Source organism: Bubalus bubalis, chromosome 3 (assembly GCF_019923935.1).
Source record: "Bubalus bubalis isolate 160015118507 breed Murrah chromosome 3, NDDB_SH_1, whole genome shotgun sequence".
Taxonomy (NCBI): domain Eukaryota; kingdom Metazoa; phylum Chordata; class Mammalia; order Artiodactyla; family Bovidae; genus Bubalus; species Bubalus bubalis.
The window spans coordinates 164,122,448-164,141,499 of NC_059159.1; the positions used below are offsets into that span (position 1 = coordinate 164,122,448).

The 19,052-nt window shown below is 44.8% G+C and overlaps 1 long non-coding RNA gene and 1 pseudogene across 1 annotated transcript; one reads left to right on the forward strand and one right to left on the reverse strand.

The window, feature by feature from the left end:
• Positions 1-266: 266 nt before the first annotated feature.
• On the reverse strand, positions 267-1,862 carry LOC123332957. The gene is made up of 2 exons (XR_006550168.2): positions 1,657-1,862; positions 267-620 (listed from the first exon to the last, which is right to left on the reverse strand). It is a non-coding gene; the product is annotated as an uncharacterized LOC123332957 (long non-coding RNA).
• Positions 1,863-2,330: 468 nt separating this feature from the next.
• LOC102401953 overlaps positions 2,331-19,052 on the forward strand; it is a 35,910-nt pseudogene continuing 19,188 nt past the window's right edge.

A 19,052-nucleotide genomic window follows, 5' to 3' on the forward strand; every position in this document is an offset into this window, starting at 1 on the left:
AAAGACCAGGAAGATGTCCCTTCCAGAAATGGCACTTTCAAGTTAATGTAATTTGGAGATTACCACAATAGTTCCTGTAATTTGACAAGGATGGGCCACCCTAGCTGTGCCAAGAGGGAAAGATTCAGCACACAGCACAGGAACATTTTTAATTATCTCTCTTAAAAACCATCTTTTCATGATACTCCCTTGCATCGCCATGAGTGTGAGGAAATAGATTTCACTCTGCTGTGAGTCAAGGAGAGAGAAGTAGCCAACATCTCCCAGGAAAAGGTACTACCAGAGGAATGAGCCTAGTAAGTACTCCTCTGCTGGGTACAGAAGGAAGGTGCAAAAGTTGCACATATCTGGGCCTTAGAGCGACACTGTTGCTCACTGGGCAGTCCTTATGTGGTAACTAGGACACTGTGTGGCTTGGGAAGCATCACCTGGGAAGGCGCAGAAAAGTCTAACCAGGCAGCAAGGTGATGTGTCTCCCCATGAGCTGTCAAAACCCACCAAGGTTTAGGGCTTCACTCTTGGCCAGGCTGTGAACTCATGTAGGTGGGGAGGCATGAATGACTTGTTCACTGCTGACTCCTAGGCACAGCTCTGTGCTTGGCACATACACTCCATAGATGCTTTAAAAAAAAAAAAATAGGTTAAATATTTAATGGAATCTTTTAGGTAGGCATTCACATGATACTAGACTGCATCAACAGGAAGAGGAAATTCTGTTTCTGGAGTAGCTAATATGCTATGATAATGGAATTTGGCCTTTTTAAAATCAACAAATGAGTCTTACAACTGAGTGAAACTCTTACTAGGAAATTCAACTAATTTCTGCAGGAACACAACTGTTGCACTTCTCATCAAAGTGCTTTCTTTGGTCCCTTATTTTAGTTATTTTTTTTTTTAATGATGTAACACTTTGAAGGTCGACCCGCCCCCACCCCGGAAAAAACACTGATTGAAACTTGGGACCTGAACACAATGTTATAACTAAACTGAGAAGTAAAATGTAGTAAAAGAATATACTTTTATCACTTCACCTAATACTCCAAAGAACAACTCTTAAGAATAAGGGAACACCACTTAAACCACATATGGTCTAGCTCAATTCACCAACCACCACCAAGCAACATAGTGAGTGAAGTCGCTCAGTCATGTCCGACTCTCTGTGACCCCATGGACTGTAGCCCACCAGGCTCCTCTGTCCATGGAATTTTCTAGGCAAGAGTACTGGAGTGGGTTGCCATTTCCTTCTCCAGGGGATCAAGCAACATAGGTAAGTACTATAAAGGACTCACTCAACTCAACAAATCCACCCGTCAGCTTCTATAATTCACTTAGGTTTTATACCTCTTAAATGCAAATGTCTCTGGAAGATGAAATAATAAAATGCAATAATTAAAATCATGCCCCATGAGGTTCCCTCACCTCTTTTTAGTTCCTTGTTATGGTCCCCACTAGGAGCCTGTGATTTACTAGTAACTGCAACATTCTGGACAACCATTAGATGATAAACACTGTATCAAATTCATAAATTATCATAGGGCCATCTCAGAATGCAGTTCACAAATATAAATTCCTAAAATGCATCAGGGTTTAGGGAACTGCAACGCAGGAGTAAAACTGACATTGCACCCACGACCCCCGTTGGCTTCAGGCACTGACCTTCACCCAGAATGACCTTCCTCTGGCTGGATGGCATCACCGACTGAGTGTGAGCAAACTCCAAGAGAACTGAAGGCCAGGGAAGCCTGGCGAGCTGCAGTCCATGGGATCACAAGGAGTCACATACGACTGAGTGACTGAACAACAACCGGTTCCAAGATCAGTACAGTATCTTAACTCACACTGCAGACAAAAAGCACAACCGTGGCTTTACTTACCCCTCTTCTGAGAATCTGGAGAAAAGTTTCTCTTCAAAAGCAATAATAAACCAAAAAAATTCAATTTTTTGAATTTCCAAGTTCAATCAACCGGGTAACTTGCAACAAGCCCAGGCTAATCGCAGAGCTTGGAAACAACCCTCTGTCACTTGCCTGTCAACTTCACGGAACAAAGGCACTAGGCAATCCCCGACTCTCCTACGAGGTCGGGGGCCCCATCCAGGGAGGCTAAGCACAGAGTCAGCTTCGCCTCAACCTGTCGGTGATGGTAGACTGTGTGCCATTCACTAGATCCCTCGGCGAGAGGTCTTCCTTTTATCTAACTTGCATTTACAGAAACCCTTCCAGCCCCAGTGCTCCAGGATCAGGCTCGATTCCGTAAGGGACACAAGAGTCCAACTCAAAACTCCATTCAGTCGTCCGGAACGTCCGACTGGAAGGAGTCAAGGAAAGGAGATGTGGGTGGGAGCGAAGCAAGTTATCTCCCAAAGCAAACTGCGTGTGTCCGCCAGAACGCGCGTCCTAGAGATGGAGAACAGTCCTCTGGGAAACACAAGAGAAAACTTCGTCACGGAGCGAAGTCCGCGAGCCGCGGGAAAGGGCGCCGCCGAGTCCCTCCGGGACCGGGGCGGAATCGGCTGGAAGCTGTGTCACCTCTTCCTCCGGGGTCTCAGGGGTCTGCAGGTCCCCGCCGCCAGACCCGGCCCGCTGGGCTCCGCTCTCCATCTCGGGCTGCCGGCCGCTCGTGGCCGAGTCTCGGACCGCCTCGCGCCAAGCGCGCGCGGCTCCATGGCCTGGGGCGGGGGCGTCCCTTCCCGTCCCCCTCGCCGCCGTGGACAGGCTTCGGGCACCGGGACGAGCGCGAGTGCCCGGGCAGGAGGTCCCGCAGCCGGAGATGACAGGAAGCTGTCCTCTCAGCGCCGCGGGCGGCTCTTCATCTCTCGGCGGCGCGGACTCCGCGGTCTATCAGGCGGTGGCGGCGGCTTCTCCAGACTCGCCGGTAGGCGGCGGTCCCCGCGAGACCGCAGGGAGACACTCGCAGTGTCCGGGGTCCTCGCGAGAGCGCGCAGCAGACGGAGGAAGCCGCCGGCGGTGGGGCCGGGGGACCGTCTCCTAGATAGGTGCTTTTTAAAATATGTGAACATATCATGCGAATCTAAAGTCGTGGTTTAGAAATGAGAGACATTTTTACTCATAAAACCAAAAGAAGGTTCAACTTGAATCCTGATCTTACTTTGTCTTATTTTCGTAGGGGATATTCTTGTACCTCAGAGGTGGCTCACACACTCCTCAAATTAAATTCCCTCAAGGTAGCCGGGTTGGACAGAAGATGAGCACCGTGGTTATCCTGATCACTGGGCTTGTTTAACTGGTTTCTGGTGAATGCACCCGTGAAAGTGTCAGTCCCTCAGTCGTGTCTGACTGCGACCCCATGGACTGTGTAGCTCGCCAGGTTCCTCTGTCCATGGAATTCTCCAGGCAAGAATACTGCAGTGGGTAGCCATTCCCTTCTCCAGGGGATCTTCCCAACCCAGGGATGGAACCCAGGTCTTCCATATTGCAAGCAGATTGTTTACTGTTTGAGCTACCCGAGAATGCACCAGAGGGATGGTTTATTTTTTTTAAGTTTATTTATTTATGGCTGTGCAGAAGCTTAGAAGTTCAGAGGCATGTGGAGCCATTCTGGATCAGGGCTTGCACCCTTGTCTCCTGCACTGGCAGGCAGATTCTTTACCACTGAGCCCCCAGGGAAGCCCCATGTTATTTTTTATTTGTCTGGGAAGGTTCTTAGTTGCAGCATGCAGGATCTTCTTTCAGTGGCAGCATGTGCGATTTATAGTTGTGGCAGGTGGGATCTTAAGTTTCCTGACCCATTCTGGGCCCCCCAGATTAGGAGCATGGAGTCTTACTGGACCACTGGACCACCCAGGAAATCCCCAGAGGACTGGTCTGATGGGAGGGAAATTTCCTGGCCTGGGAGTCAGGAATCCTGTTTTCAAGGTGGCAGCAGGAGCAGTGTGCGCTGTGGTAGGCCCAGCTCCACAATATAGGATCTGCCAGCCTTTCCCAAAAAAGATGTCCTTTTCATTACAGGGGACTGGAATGCAAAAGTAGGAAGTCAAGAAACACCTGGAGTAACAGGCAAATTTGGCCTTGGAGTAGAGGATGAAGCAGGGCAAAGGCTAATAAAGTTTTGCCAAGAGAACGCAGTGGTCATAGCAAACACCCTCCTCCAACAACACAAGAGAAACTACACATGGACATCACCAGATGGTCAACACTGAAATCAGAATGATTATATTCTTTGCAGACAAAGATGGAGAAGCCCTATACAGTCAGCAAAAACAAGACCTGGGAGCTGACTGTGGCTCAGATCATGAACTCCTTATTGCCAAATTCAGACTTAAATTGAAGAAAGTAGGGAAAACCACTAGGCCATTCAGGTTGACCTAAATCAAATCCCTTATGATTATACAGTGGAAGTGAAAAATATTCAAGGGATTAGATCTGATAGACAGAATTCCTGAAGACCTATGGATGGAGGTTCATGACATTGTACAGGAGCCAGGGATCAAGACCATCCCCAAGAAAAAGAAATGCAAAAAGGCAAAATGGCTGTCTGAGGAAGACTTACAAATAGCTGTGAATAGAAGAGAAGCAAAAAGCAAGGGAGAAAAGGAAAGATATACCCTTTGAATGCAGAGTTCCAAAGATTATAAGGAGAGCTAAGAAAGCCTTCCTCAGTGATCAGTGCAAAGAAATAGAGGAAAACAATAGAATGGGAAAGACAAGATATCTCTTCAAAAAAAATTAGAGATACTGAAAGAACATTTCATGCAAAGATGGGTACAATAAAGGTCAGAAACGGTATGAACCTAACAGAAGCAGAAGATATTAAGAAGAGGTGGCAAGAATACACAGAAGAACTGTACAAAAAAGATCTTCATGACCCAGATATTCACAATGGTGTGATCACTCACCTAGAGCCAGATATCCTGGAATGTGAAGTCAAGTGGGCCTTAAGAAAGCATCACTAGGAACAAAGCTAGTGGAGGTGATGGAATTCCAGTGGAGCTATTCCAAATCCTGAAAGATGATGCTGTGACAGTGCTGCACTCAATATGCCAGCAAATCTGGAAAACCCAGCAGTGGCCACAGGACTGGAAAAGGTCAGTTTTCATTCCAATCCCAAAGAAAGGCAATGCCGAAGAATGCTCAAACTACCGCACAATTACACTCAGCTCACATGTAGCAAAGTAATGCTCAAAATCCCTCCAAGCCAGGTTTCAACAGTATGTGAAACTTGAACTTCCAGATGTTCAAGCTGGATTTAGAAAAGGCAGAGGAACCAGAGATCAAATTGTCAACATCCGATGGACCCATCAAAAAAGCAAGAGAGTTCCAGAAAAACATCTATTTCTGCTTTATTGACTATGCCAAAGCCTTTGACTGTGTGGATCACAAGAAACTGTGGAAAATTCTGAAAGAGATGGGAATACCTGACCCGCCTCTTGAGAAATCTTTATGCAGGTCAGGAAGCAACAGTTAGAACTGGACATGGAATGACAGACTGGTTCCAAATAAGAAAAGGAGTACATCAAGGCTGTACACTGTCATCCTGCTCATTCAACTTATATGCAGAGCACATCATGAGAAACGCTGGGCTGGAAGAAGCACAAGCTGGAATCAAGATTGCAGGGAGAAATGTCAGTAACCTCAGATATGCAGATGACACCACCCTTATAGCAGAAAGCAAAGAAGACCTAAAGAGCCTCTTGATGAAAGTGAAAGAGGAGAGTGAAAAAGCTGGCTTAAAACTCAACATTCAGAAAACTAAGATCATGGAATCTGGTCCTATCACTTCATGGAAAATAGATGGGGAAACAGTGGAAACAGTGAAAGGCTTTATTTTGAGGGGCTCGCAAATCACTGCAGATGGTGACTGCAGCCATGAAATTTTAAGACACTTGCTCCTTAGAAGAAAAGTCATGACCAACCTAGACAGCAAATTAAAAAGCAGAGACATTACTTTGCCAACAAAGGTCTGTCTAGTCAAAGCTATGGTTTTTCCAGTAGTCATGTATGGATGTGAGAGTTGGACTGTGAAGAAGGCTGAGCGCCGAAGAATTGATGCTTTTGAACTGTGGTGTTGGATAAGACTCTTGAGAGCCCCTTGGACTATAAGGAGATCCAACCAGTCCATCCTAAAGGAAATCAGTCCTGAATATTCATTGGAAAGACTGATGCTGAAGCTGAAACTTCAATAATTTGGCCACCTGATACGAAGAACATTTGAAAAGACCCTGATGCTGGGAAAGATTGAAGGCGTGAGGAGAAGGGGATGACAGAGGATGAGATGGTTGGATGGCATCACCATCTCAATGGACTTCAGTTTGAGTAGACTCTGGGTGTTGGTGATGGACAGGGAAGCCTGGTGTGCTGCAGTCCATGGGGTCGCAAAGAGTCGGACACGAATGAGCAACTGAACTGAACTGAACTGAGCCCTTTCCACCTTTCACTCCCCAGAGTACCCATCCCCCTCCAGGAGTTCACAGGAAATAATATCTTGGTATTAGGGCCACTCGCAACCCCGTTTCCATGTACCTGGGAGTCAATTGCTGGAAGAGGAAGCTGCCAAATTGGGCACTTTCAGGATCTGGCTCAGTGTTCTTTTTGAACTCGAGTGTTCCAGATTCAGCAGCAGCAAGATTCTGACTGAGACAAGTCACTTCTTGGTATGTCTCCACAGAAAGAAGAACTGACTCAGCTTCAGAGTGGGACAGAGAGGGCCAGCTGCAGCACCGGTAGAAAGGAGAGCTGGCCTGCCGAGGTCCAGCCCCAGCTGATCCAGGGTATTCGAAGGAGAGACGGCTAGGCGACCTATTCAGATGTTAATTAGAGATATAAAGAGTAATAAAATGAGGATAGCTCAGTAGGAAAATTCAGTGGAGAAAAGAAGCTGAGTGGCTTGGTTTACGCGGAAAATCAATATAACCCATGACACCAGGTTAGCTTTGACCACGGAGGCCGCAGGCGCCCTCTAGAATAGCGGAAGGTGCCCCACCTTAGACACCTTCTCGAGTGGGTCTTAGAAGCCCAGGCAAATAAATGGTCGCAGAGGATATCCGCGCTCCAGATGGACACTCAGCTGAAAATTGAGGGGAAGAATGACATGGGGAGACCAAGCTTTGGCGAGCAAGGCCCGTAGCTTTATTTTCAAAAGGGGCTTTTATACCCTAAGTTACACATAGAGGATAATAGGGGATGCAAAGTCAGCAGTCTTTGATGCTTATCAAAAACCAGGGTTTCTTTCCTGCAAATTTATCGTATACAAATGGTTTAGGTGATTTACATCATCTTCTGGCCAGAGGCCTATTAACATTTTATGACTCTTGACAAGGACTTATCAACAAAGACTTATTTTCTCTAAGAGTAATTATTTTAAGGTTTGGCGCCATCTTTCGAAGATAAAATTACATTCCTATAGGGCGGATGTGTAATGGGTTTACAAAGGAAAGAATTTATTACCTTAAGGGTCTAAAGTTACTAACACCAAGGCCACTACTTATTTTTTCTACATACCAATTATATTAATTAATACACATTCAAGGATACAATACAGGGGATGTGGAAACTTGGCAGCAAGCATTGGCTCATCAATGAAATCTTTTACTAGTTTTATTCTGACAGTTTCTAACTCTCTGAGAGGCTCTAAGCTATTTGAATATCTTAAGCTTCCCGTGCCTCTCGAGGCTGGGAGACTGTAAACAATCGTATGCATAGCTGTAGGTGTCCGGGTAAACTTGTCAGGCGAGTTAGAGAGCCATCTGAGGGGTGTGGATTTAAACACTCCTAATTGCCCGGGAACTTTATTAATTGGAGCTGTAAGTTAGCTCTTTGACAGAGAGAGCGAGATGGTGGTGGGGGACAGCTCCCAGTAAAGTCAGAGGTGAGAGCACAAAGCAATAAAGTAGGCAGACTCTGGTTTTTTGGGGGTAGATGCTCGAGAATATCCGGGGGCACTCCTGAGGCTCGATCCCGCCTTTGCGTATGCCGAGCCTCCTTCCTCATGACCTTTGTCACGAGTGGAATGTCTTTCGCTGGCTCCCGGCACTGGCCTCTCAGATTTGCAGTTGAAATAGCACTGAGCAGGTGTTAGAAGACCTGGAGACTGGTCAGTAAGCGCTGAGACCTGGACAAGCTGTTTAATATCTCCGGACTGTCAGCTTTGGGAAGGTCTGTGAGATAACCTATATTAAAAAAAAAATGTTCCTACATAACAAGGAAACAATCACCAAAGCGAAAAGGCAGGCTATTTTAAAGGAAAAGGAGACAATATCTGCCAATCCTATATCTTATAAAGGATTAATATCCAAAATATATAAGGAACTCCTATAACTCAATAGCAAAAATCCAAATAACCTGATTTTTTTTAATGGGCAAAAGATATGAATACACATTTCTACAAAGAAGACATGTAAATCACCAACAAATGAAAAGTGCTCAACTAATCATCAATTCAGTTCAGCTCAGTTGTGTCCGACTCTTTGCAATCCCATGAATCACAGCATGCCAGGCCTCCCTACCATCACCAATTCCTGGAGTTCACTCAGACTCACGTCCATCGAGTCAGTGATGCCATCCAGCTATCTCATCCTCTGTCATCCCCTTCTCCTCCTGCCCCCAATCCCTCCCAGCATCAGAGTCTTTTCCAATGAGTCAACACTTCACATGACGTGGCCAAAGTACTGGAGTTTCAGCTTCAGCATCATTCCCTCCAAAGAAATCCCAGGGCTGATCTCCTTCAGAATGGACTGGTTGGATCTCTTTGCAGTCCAAGGGACTCTCAAGAGTCTTCTCCAACACCACAGTTCAAAAGCATCAATTCTTCGGTGCTCAGCTTTCTTCACAGTCCAACTCACATCCATACATGACCATTAGAAAAACCATAACCTTGACTAGACGGACATTTGTTGGCAAAGTAATGTGTCTGCTTTTGAATATGCTATCTAGGTTGGTCATAACTTTCCCTCCAAGGAGTAAGCGTCTTTTAATTTCATGGCTGCAGTCACCATCTGCAGTGATTTTGGAGCCCCCCAAAATAAAGTCTGACACTGTTTCCACTGTTTCCCCATCTATTTCCCATGAAGTGGTGGGACCAGATGTCATGATCTTAGTTTTCTGAATGTTGAGCTTTAAGCCAACTTTTTCACTCTTCTCTTTCACTTTCATCAAGAGGCTATTTAGTTCTTCTTCACTTTCTGCCATAAGGGTGGTGTCATCTGCATATCTGAGGTTATTGATATTTCTCCCGGCAATCTTGATTCCAGCTTGTGCTTCTTTCAGCCCAGCATTTCTCATGATGTACTCTGCATAAAAGTTAAATAAGCAGGGTGACAATATACAGCCTTGACGAACTCCTTTTCCTATTTGGAACCAGTCTATTATTCCATGTCCAGTTCCAACTGTTGCTTCCTGACCTGCATATAGGTTTCTCAAGAGGCAGGTCAGGTGGTCTGGTATTCCCATCTCTCTCAGAATTTTCCACAGTTTCTTGTGATCCACACAGTCAAAGGCTTTGGCATAGTCAATAAAGCAGAAATAGATGTTTTTCTGGAACTCTCTTGCTTCTTTGATGATCCAGCAGATGTTGGCAATTTGGTGTCTGGTTCCTCTGCCTTTTCTAAAACCAGCTTGAACATCAGGAAGTTCATGGTTCACATATTGCTGAAGCCTGCCTTGGAGAATTTTGAGCATTACTTTACTAGCGTGTGAGATGAGTGCAATTGTGCAGTAGTTTGAGCATTCTTCCGCATTGCCTTTCTTTGGGATTGGAATGAAAACTGACCTTTTCCAGTCCTGTGGCCACTGCTGAGTTTTCCAAATTTGCTGGCATACTGAGTGCAGCACTTTCACAGCATCATCTTTCAGGATTTGAAATAGCTCCACTGGAATTCCATCACCTCCACTAGCTTTGTTCGTAGTGATGTTTCCTAAGGCCCACTTGACTTCCCATGCCAGGATGTCTGGCTCTAGGTGAGTGATCACACCATTGTGATTATCTGGGTCGTGAAGATCTTTTTTGTACAGTTCTTCTGTGTATTCTTGCCACCTCTTCTTAATATTTTCTGCTTCTGTTAGGTCCATACCATTTCTGTCCTTTATCGAGCCCATCTTTGCATGAAATGTTCCCTTGGTATCTCTAATTTTCTTGAAGAGATCTGTAGTCTTTCCCATTCTGTTGTTTTCCTCTATTTCTTTGCATTGATCACTGAGGAAGGCTTTCTTATCTCTCCTTGCTATTCTTTGGAACTCTGCATTCAGATGCTTATATCTTTCCATTTCTCCTTTGCTTTTCACTTCTCTTCTTTTCACAGCTATTTGTAAGGCCTCCCCAGGCAGCCGTTTTGCTTTTTTGCATTTCTTTTCCACGGGGATGGTCTTGATCCCTGTCTCCTGTACAATGTCACAAACCTCTGTCCATAGTTCATCAGGCACTCTATCTATCAGGTCTAGTCCCTTAAATCTATTTCTCACTTCCACTGTATAATCATAAGGGATTTGATTTAGATCATACCTGAATGGTCTAGTGGTTTTCCCTACTTTCTTCAATTTAAGTCTGAATTTGGCAATAAGGAGTTCATGATCTGAGCCACAGTCAGCTCCTGGTCTTGTTTTTGCTGACTGTATAGAGCTTCTCCATCTTTGTCTGCAAAGAATATAATCAATCTGATTTCGGTGTTGACCATCTGGTGATGTCTATGTGTAGAGTCTTCTCTTGTGTTGTTGGAAGAGGGTGTTTGCTATGACCAGTGCATTTTCTTGGCAAAACTCTTAGTCTTTGCCCTGCTTCATTCTGTATTCCAAGGCCAAATTTGCCTGTTACTCCAAGTGTTTCTTGACTTCTTACTTTTGCATTCCAGTCCTCTATAATGAAAAGGACATCTTTTTTGGATGTTAGTTCTAAAAGGTCTTGTAGGTCTTCATAGAACCGTTCAACTAATCATCAGGAAAGTGCAAATCAAAACCAAAATGAGCTGTCATCTCACACTTGTTAAAATGGTTATGAAATTTTTTAAAAAGAGTAAGTGTTGGTGAAGCTCTGAGAAAAGGGAATTCTTATATACTGTTAATGAGAATGTAAATCAGTGCAGGCATTGTGGAAAGGGATATGGAAATTCCTCAGAAAATTAAAGCTAGAGCTATCGTATGATCCAGGGGCTTCCCTGTGGTCCAGCGGTTAAGCATCTGCACTTCCACTACAGGGGGTGTGGGTTCAATCCCTGCTCAAGGAACTAAGATCCTGCATGCCTCATGGCACAGGGAAAAAAAAGAAAAAAGAGAAAAAGGACTACCATATGATCCAGCAGTCCCACTCCTGGACGTGTATCCAAAGGAATTGAAATCAGGATCTTGAAGAGATAACTGCATTCTTATGTTTATTGTGGCAATATTCATAATAGCCAAGAAAAAAAGAACTTGTGTCCATCAATAGGTGAATCAATAAAGAAAGCGTGGTATCTACATACAATGGAATATTATTTACCCTTAAAAGAAAAGGAAATACTGCCATTTGTAATGTCATGGATGAACCTGGAGGACATAATGCTAAGTGATATAAATCAGACACAGAAGGACAAATACCACATGATATCATCTATATGAGGAATCTAAAATAATAAAATATACTGAAGCAGGGAGTAGAATGGTGGTTTCCAGGGATTATGGGCAGAGAGAAACAGGAAGGTGTTGGTCAGAGAATACAAACTGCAACTATACACAGTGAATAAGTCTTAGAGATCTGCTGTACAGTTAGTTAACAGGACTGTAGAAACAGTGTCAGACTTTATTTTTGGGGCTCCAAAATCACTGCAGATGGTGACTGCAGCCATGAAATTAAAAGACGCTTACTCCTTGGAAGGAAAGTTATGACCAACCTAGATAGCATATTCAAAAGCAGAGACATTACTTTGCCAACAAATGTCTGTCTAGTCAAGGCTATGGTTTTTCCTGTGGTCATGTATGGATGTGAGAGTTGGACTGTGAAGAAAGCTGAGCACCAAAGAATTGATGCTTTTGAACTGTGGTGTTGGAGAAGACTCTTGAGAGTCCCTTGGACTGCAAAGAGATCCAACCAGTCCATTCTGAAGGAGATCAGCCCTGGGATTTCTTTGGAAGGAATGATGCTAAAGCTGAAACTCCAGTACTTTGGCCACCTCATGCGAAGAGTTGACTCATTGGAAAAGACTGATGCTGGGAGGGATTGGGGGCAGGAGGAGAAGGGGACGACAGAGGATGAGATGGCTGCATGGCATCACTGACTCAATGGACGTGAGTCTGAGTGAACTCCAGGAGTTGGTGATGGTAGGGAGGCCTGGCGTGCTGTGATTCATCGGGTCGCAAAGAGTCGGACACGACTGAGTGACTGAACTGAACTAATTGTAACCCTTAAATTCTTGCTAGAAGGGTAGATCTTAAGTTATCTTATGCCTATACCACAGAAAGTAAAAACGAAGAGGACAGGAGGAAACTTCTGGAGATGATGGATATGGTTGTGGCATCGATTGTGATGATGGTTTTACAGCTGTATACTTATCCCCAAAGTCATCGAGTTGTATACATTAAATATGATCAGCTTTGTGTATGTCAGTCATACCTCCATTGGTGGTCTTTTTAAGCATGTTTCTTTACTAAACAGTTGTCAAATCTTAAATACTTATATATTATCTTGCCATGAAGCCTATTTTTCCCGGTAAGTTCTACCAAGAACTTCATCCGTCCAAAGTGATTCTTTCCACAACCCCCTGAGATAATTTATCCCCTTTTCTCAGAGTACTTTAATGCAAGAATTGTTACCATTTTCTTTTTTGTGAGTCTGATGAACTACGGATTCTCTCTCTAGAGAAATGCCCATATATACATACACACACACACACACACACACACACACACACCCTTTTGCATGTAATTTCTGTGGCTTTTTGAAATTCAGAGGTCCATGGATTGGGGTTTTAAAAATCCAGAAAAGGGATGTTTGAGTCCTAAAGCATCTCAGAAGCCAGGATTATGATTCCTTTTTATAATAACCAAGCCAATCTAGATAGTGTCAATATCTTACTCTGTTTCTCAAGTGCTGCTCCATCTCCAGGGAATCTTTAGATCAGATCCACCAAAGTTGACTGACCTGGCAGAGGGCATGCCTTCAAATATCTTTTCCTTCACCCTCCTTGCTCCTCAAACCTGCGTGGCTGGCCTTGGCTCACTGCACTCTAGGGGGCAGTGGAAGCCTTCTGGTGGTAAATCAGGGCTGGGTTCCAGTGCAGTTCTGCCTCCACTGCTCCTGGGTCCTTGCCAGGTCTGCTTCCTAGATCCCTAGCCAGCACTCTCCCCTTCCTCTGCTGTACCCCTGCCCTGGGCCACCTGTAAGGCCACACCTAGAGAGTCACCTTTGGGACTTCCCTGCTGGTGTAGTGTTTTGGAGTTTGCTTGCCAATGCAAGGGACATGGGTGGGATCTCTAGTCTGAGAAGATTCCACATGCCTCAGGACAACTGGGCCGGCCCACCACAGCTACTGAGTCTGTGCTCTAGAGCCGGTGCCCTGCAACAAGAGAAGCCAACTCAGTGAGAAGCCCAGGCACCACAACTAGAGAGTAGCCCTGCTCTCGGCAGCTAGAGAAAGCCTGAGCAAAGCAACAAAGCTTCAGTTCAGTTCAGTTCAGTCACTCAGTCGTGTCCGACTCTCTGCGACCCCATGAACCACAGCACGCCAGGCCTCCCTGTCCATCACCAGCTCCCAGAGTCCCCCCAAACCCATGTTCATTGAGTTGGTGATGCCATCCAACCATCTCATCCTCTGTCATCCCCGTCTCCTCCTGCCCTCAATCTTTCCCAGCATCAGGGTCTTTTCCAATGAGTCAGCTCTTCACATCAGATGGCCAAAGTATTGGAGTTTCAGAGCAGCCAAAAATAAATTCTGAAAAAAAGTTAATTAAAAAGAGAGACTCACACTTGAGGGAATTGACTGCCTTCTAACAGTGAACCCAACTTGATCAGGGGCTTCCCGCAAACCCAAGAAACTCAGAGAAGGGTCACAGTGCAGGCGGTAGGAACTCACATTGAACTTTCTTTCACAGAAGGTGGCAGGTGTTCTACATGATCCCTAAGTGGGAGAGGAATGGAAGTGCCCCCACACCCAGCCTTCCAACAGTTGGGAGCCAGAGTATTGCCCATACTGTGGTATCTTTTTGGAGATTCAGATTTCATGCTAGATCAGTATCTAAAAGGTAAGAATCTTATAAGAAGCTTAGAGTGTTCCCAGTAGATCAGAATGCAGACACAGTACGAGATTATGTATATTTCAACCCTTCTATTCAATGCACAGTTTTGGTGCTGCCTCTAAAATGGGTAGGAATACCCAGATTCATGACCTGGACTGTTTCAGCATGAAAATAATGAACTTCCCATGGACTGCTGTGTCTTAGGGTGTAACTACATAAACTCCATTTGTAGGCATAGTCTTCTTAGTTGCCAAATACATTTGTAATGAGCTTCTGTACTCCTCTCTCAGAGAGCAAAGAAAATACTAAAGCTTGTTTGCAAAGCTTGCACAAGAAAGCCTAGCAGCTAACATTCCAGAGACGTCATGGTTAGCTAGAATTTCCTATCAGGTTATTTAGCTTCAGGCTTTGTTCCAAATGATTTTTCTTAAGAAATGGATCACAGGTGTATATTCTGCCTTTTCCTAAGAAAGCTCTGATAGCATCGGCGTGGATATCTGAGCTCCTTTGTAAAATTCTGCACAAGCTTCCCCCAGGACCTTGTGTGACCTGGAAACCTGGCATGACTGGAGGGCATCTGGCTTCAGCTAGCGTCTCTACCCACCACTTGGCACTGCTGAACAGCCCGGATGTCCCAGGCCCTGTGAGAGCTCACCTACTGTGTTCAGAGAATTCTGTGCCTGAGCTAAGCTGAATTTCTTTGAAATGGGTCTTCTGAAGGGTGTGGACGGGCATGGGAATGCAAAAAATGAAAGTGAAGTCACTCAGTTGTGTCCAACTCTTTGGGACCCCATGGACTGTAGCCTACCATGCCCCTCCATCCATGGGATTTTCCAGACAAGAGTACTGGAGTGGGTTGCCATTTCCCTCTCCAGAGAATCTTCTCAACCCAGGGATCAAACCCGGGTCTCCCGTGTTGTAGGCAGATGCTTTACAGTCTGAGCCACCAGGGAAGGCAAGGATAAGGGTAATAAGTTACCTTGCTTTCCCCTTACGTCTGTGTCTGAGACTTTTTTCAGTTCAGTTCAGTCGCTCAGTCGTGTCAAACTCTTTGCGACCCCATGGACTGCAGCACACCAGGCCTCCCTGTCCATCACCAACTCCCAGAGTCTACTCAAACGCATGTCCATTGAGACAGTGATGCCATCCAACCGTCTCATCCTCTGTCATCCCCTTCTCCTGCCTTCAATCTTTCCCAACATCAGGGTCTTTTCAAATGAGTCAGATTTTCACATCAGGTGGCCAAACTATTGGAGTTTCAGTTTCAGCAGCAGTCCTTCCAATGAATATTCAGGACTGATTTCCTTTAGGATGGACTGGTTGGATCTCCTTGCAGTCCAAGGGACTCTCAAGAGTCTTCTCCAACACCACAATTCAAAAGCATCAATTCTTCGGTGCTCAGCTTTCTTTATAGTCCAACTCTCACATCCATACATGACTACTGGAAAAACCATAGCTTTGACTAGATGTACCTTTGTTGGAAAAGAAATGTCTCTGCTTTTTAATTTGCTGTCTAGGTTGGTCATGACTTTTCTTCCAAGGAGCAAGTGTCTTTTAATTTCATGGCTGCAGTCACCATCTGCAGTGATTTGGGAGCCTCCCAAAATAAAGCCTGTTACTCTTTCCACTGTTTCCCCATCTATTTTCCATGAAGTGATGGGACCAGATGCCACGATCTTAGTTTTCTGAATGTTGAGTTTTAAGCCAACTTTTTCACTCTCCTCTTTCACTTTCATCAAGAGGCTCTTTAGGTCTTCTTTGCTTTCTGCCATAAGGGTGGTGACATCTGCATATCTGAGGTTACTGATATTTCTCCCGGCATTCTTGATTCCAGCTTGTGCTTCATCCAGACCAGCGTTTCTCATGATGTACTCTGCATGTAAGTTGAATATGCAGGGTGATAATATACAGCCTTGATGTACTCCTTTTCCTATTTGGAACCAGTCTGTCGTTCCATGTCCAGTTCTAACTGTTGCTTCCTGACCTGCATACAGATTTCTCAAGAGGCAGGTCAGGTGGTCTGGTATTCCCATCTCTTTCAGAATTTTCCACAGTTTCTTGTGATCCACACAGTCAAAGGCTTTGGCATAGTCAATAAAGCAGAAATAGATGTTTTTCTGGAACTCTCTTACTTTTATGATGATCCAACAGATGTTGGCAATTTGATCTCTGGTTTCCTTTACCTTTTCTAAATCCAGCTTGAACATGTGGAAGTTCACAGTTCACGTACTGTTGAAACCTGGCTTGGAGGATTCTGAGCATTACTTTGCTACATGTGAGATGAGTGCAATTGTGCAGTAGTTTGAGCATTCTTCCGCATTGCCTTTCTTTGGGATTGGAATGAAAACTGACCTTTTCCAGTCCTGTGGCCACTGCTGAGTTTTCCAAATTTGCTGGGATATTGAATGCAACACTTTCACAGCATCATCTTTCAGGATTTGAAATAGCTCAACTGGAATTCCATCACCTCCACTAGCTTTGTTCCTAGTGATGCTTTCTAAGGCCCACTTGACTTCACATTCCAGGATGTCTGGCTCTAGGTGAGTGATCACACCATCGTGATTATCTGAGTCATGAAGATCTTTTTTGTACAGTTCTTCTGTGTATTCTTGCCACCTCTTCTTAATATCTTCTGCTTCTGTTAGGTCCATACCATTTCTGTCCTTTATTGTACCCATCTTTACATGAAATGTTTCTTCTGTATCTCTAATTTTCTTGAAGAGATCTCTAGTCTTTCCCATTCTATTGTTTTCCTTTTTTTCTCAAGTGCTGAGCAAAATGGGTAACAGCGCCACCCAGTGGCTCATCCTCGTTAAAGCAGCATCGCTTCTCTCTCAAGAGGCAGTTATCTAGCATGGCAGCCACTGGTCACACGTGACGAAATGTGGCTAGACAGGAAGCAAAGCCAGGCATAGAGTGGGGCTCAGGGAGTGATGCGACTTTCTTTTCTGCTTTTGAGCACCTTGATGCTTCAGGAAGAACTGACCCAGCATCAGTGAGCCAGGGCTGCAATTCCAGCTCTTCCCTTGCTCCGTAAGGAAAAGCACTACCCTTGCTGGCATCAGTTTTTTTGTCTGTGGAATGGAAAGTATTTAATAAGCTGATCTCAAGGCCCTTTGGGGGCAATGGACTTTCCTGGAGATGCAGTGGTTAAGACTACACGCTTCCACTGCAGGGTGCGCAGGTTCAATCCCTGGTCAGGGAACTAAAATCCCACATGCCCTGCAGTGCTTCCATAAATAAATAAATAGCCCTATCAGGGCAAAATATCACATAATCTCTATTGTCTCTTCTGTCTTCTCTTGACCAAGTGAATGGGGAACCTTTCGAAGCGAACCTAACGAAGCGACTGGCTTCCTGCTCATCGTGGGTTCCCACCGTTTCCTAGGGGCTCAGGGGCCCTGAGGAGATAGCCGAGACATACGCTCAGCATCTCAGCACAGTTCTCTCTTCACAGCATGTGGTCACAGCAGCCCTGCGGGGAAGACTAGCCAGGCAGTTGTGGTTCTCCCCCTTCTACAGATGAGAAAATAGTTGAAGGGCTACTTGACTCATCCAGAATCAGACACAGGCTCACAGGATATTGATGCTGGAAAAGACATCAAAGATTAAAGGAAAGTAGTCTGCACTCTCATTTTACTGATAGGGAAACTGAGGCCCAAGATCATGTGACCTGGCAGCAGCCTTGATTAGTGACCACAATGGAATCCTCAGGTTCCAAGACTCCTAGTCCTTCTTCATCTGTAAAGTAATAATAGTGGCCAGCTCATAAGATGGTTATGAACACGTAGCTCTCAGAGGTAAGTTCTCAGTAAATACAGCTGGCATGTGACATTGCTTGCATTCATCTTTTATCTCCACTTAAGATATCTTGTCTTCTTGGGGTCTTTGGCTAGAACTATCCTAAAGAGACTTTCTATAAAATAGTCACCCTTAGGTTATATTTTCAGTGGTGAACCGAGAATGAGTTGCATGATAAGATCAGTGAAGGACAAAATTGTTGAAGACATATTGTGTGGAGGGTGGGGGGTGGCTGTGATTTGGGGAACAATTCTCCTGCAGGTGTAAAGGAATAAAGAAACTGGCAGTCCTCTACTGCAGAGATGAACACAATGGAGAGAGATATCCCGGTCCAGTTGGAAGCTCACAAAGAGTTATTGTCACTGTGTATCTGACTTTGCCCGAAGTCCCCAGAAAGAAAGGCAGCCAAGTCCTCGCGGCAATGGATGCGAGTCATCAGAGCACAAAATGAGCTCTGTGTGTGTTCCTGCTTCTCTCCACATGGTATTATCTCACACTGCATGGCACTTTACAGTTTATCAAGGTGAGACTTGGGTAAATTTTATCTTTGTGCATCCTCACAGCATCCCTAAGCAGGGGGCAGAAAATGTCTTTGTTTCACAAGGCTTACCTCTCATTTTACAAGCTGACACTGAGATGCAGAGATGGTTGTGCAGCTTTGTGTAAGGTCACACAGCTAGGACATGGCTTAGCCAACACCCAACTAAACAGGGTCTGAGTGTATCTTTAGTCCTATCCAAGTCTTTACCCCGAAGTTCTGCACTGACCGAGTGATTTTAGTGTTTTCCGTTGCTCTGTTCAAACCATAAATGCTCTCAGAAACTTCATACAGTTCTGTGAGGTCATACTCTTTCTTTGTTCTTTTTTCTGAGCCCTGAATACACTGCCTAGTGTACCAATTAAAGGAACACAAAGCATTCATGCTCCAGGAAATTCCCAGGCCCTAAGATGACGATGTGACGTTTTAAGTAGTCACATTTCTGAAAAATATTTTTTTCTAACCCTTACAAAGGACTCTGTGTACCAAAGAAAGTAGCCTGACACAGCAATTCCACTTGTAGGTATTTATCCAAGAAAAATCATTAGCCTACAAGATCA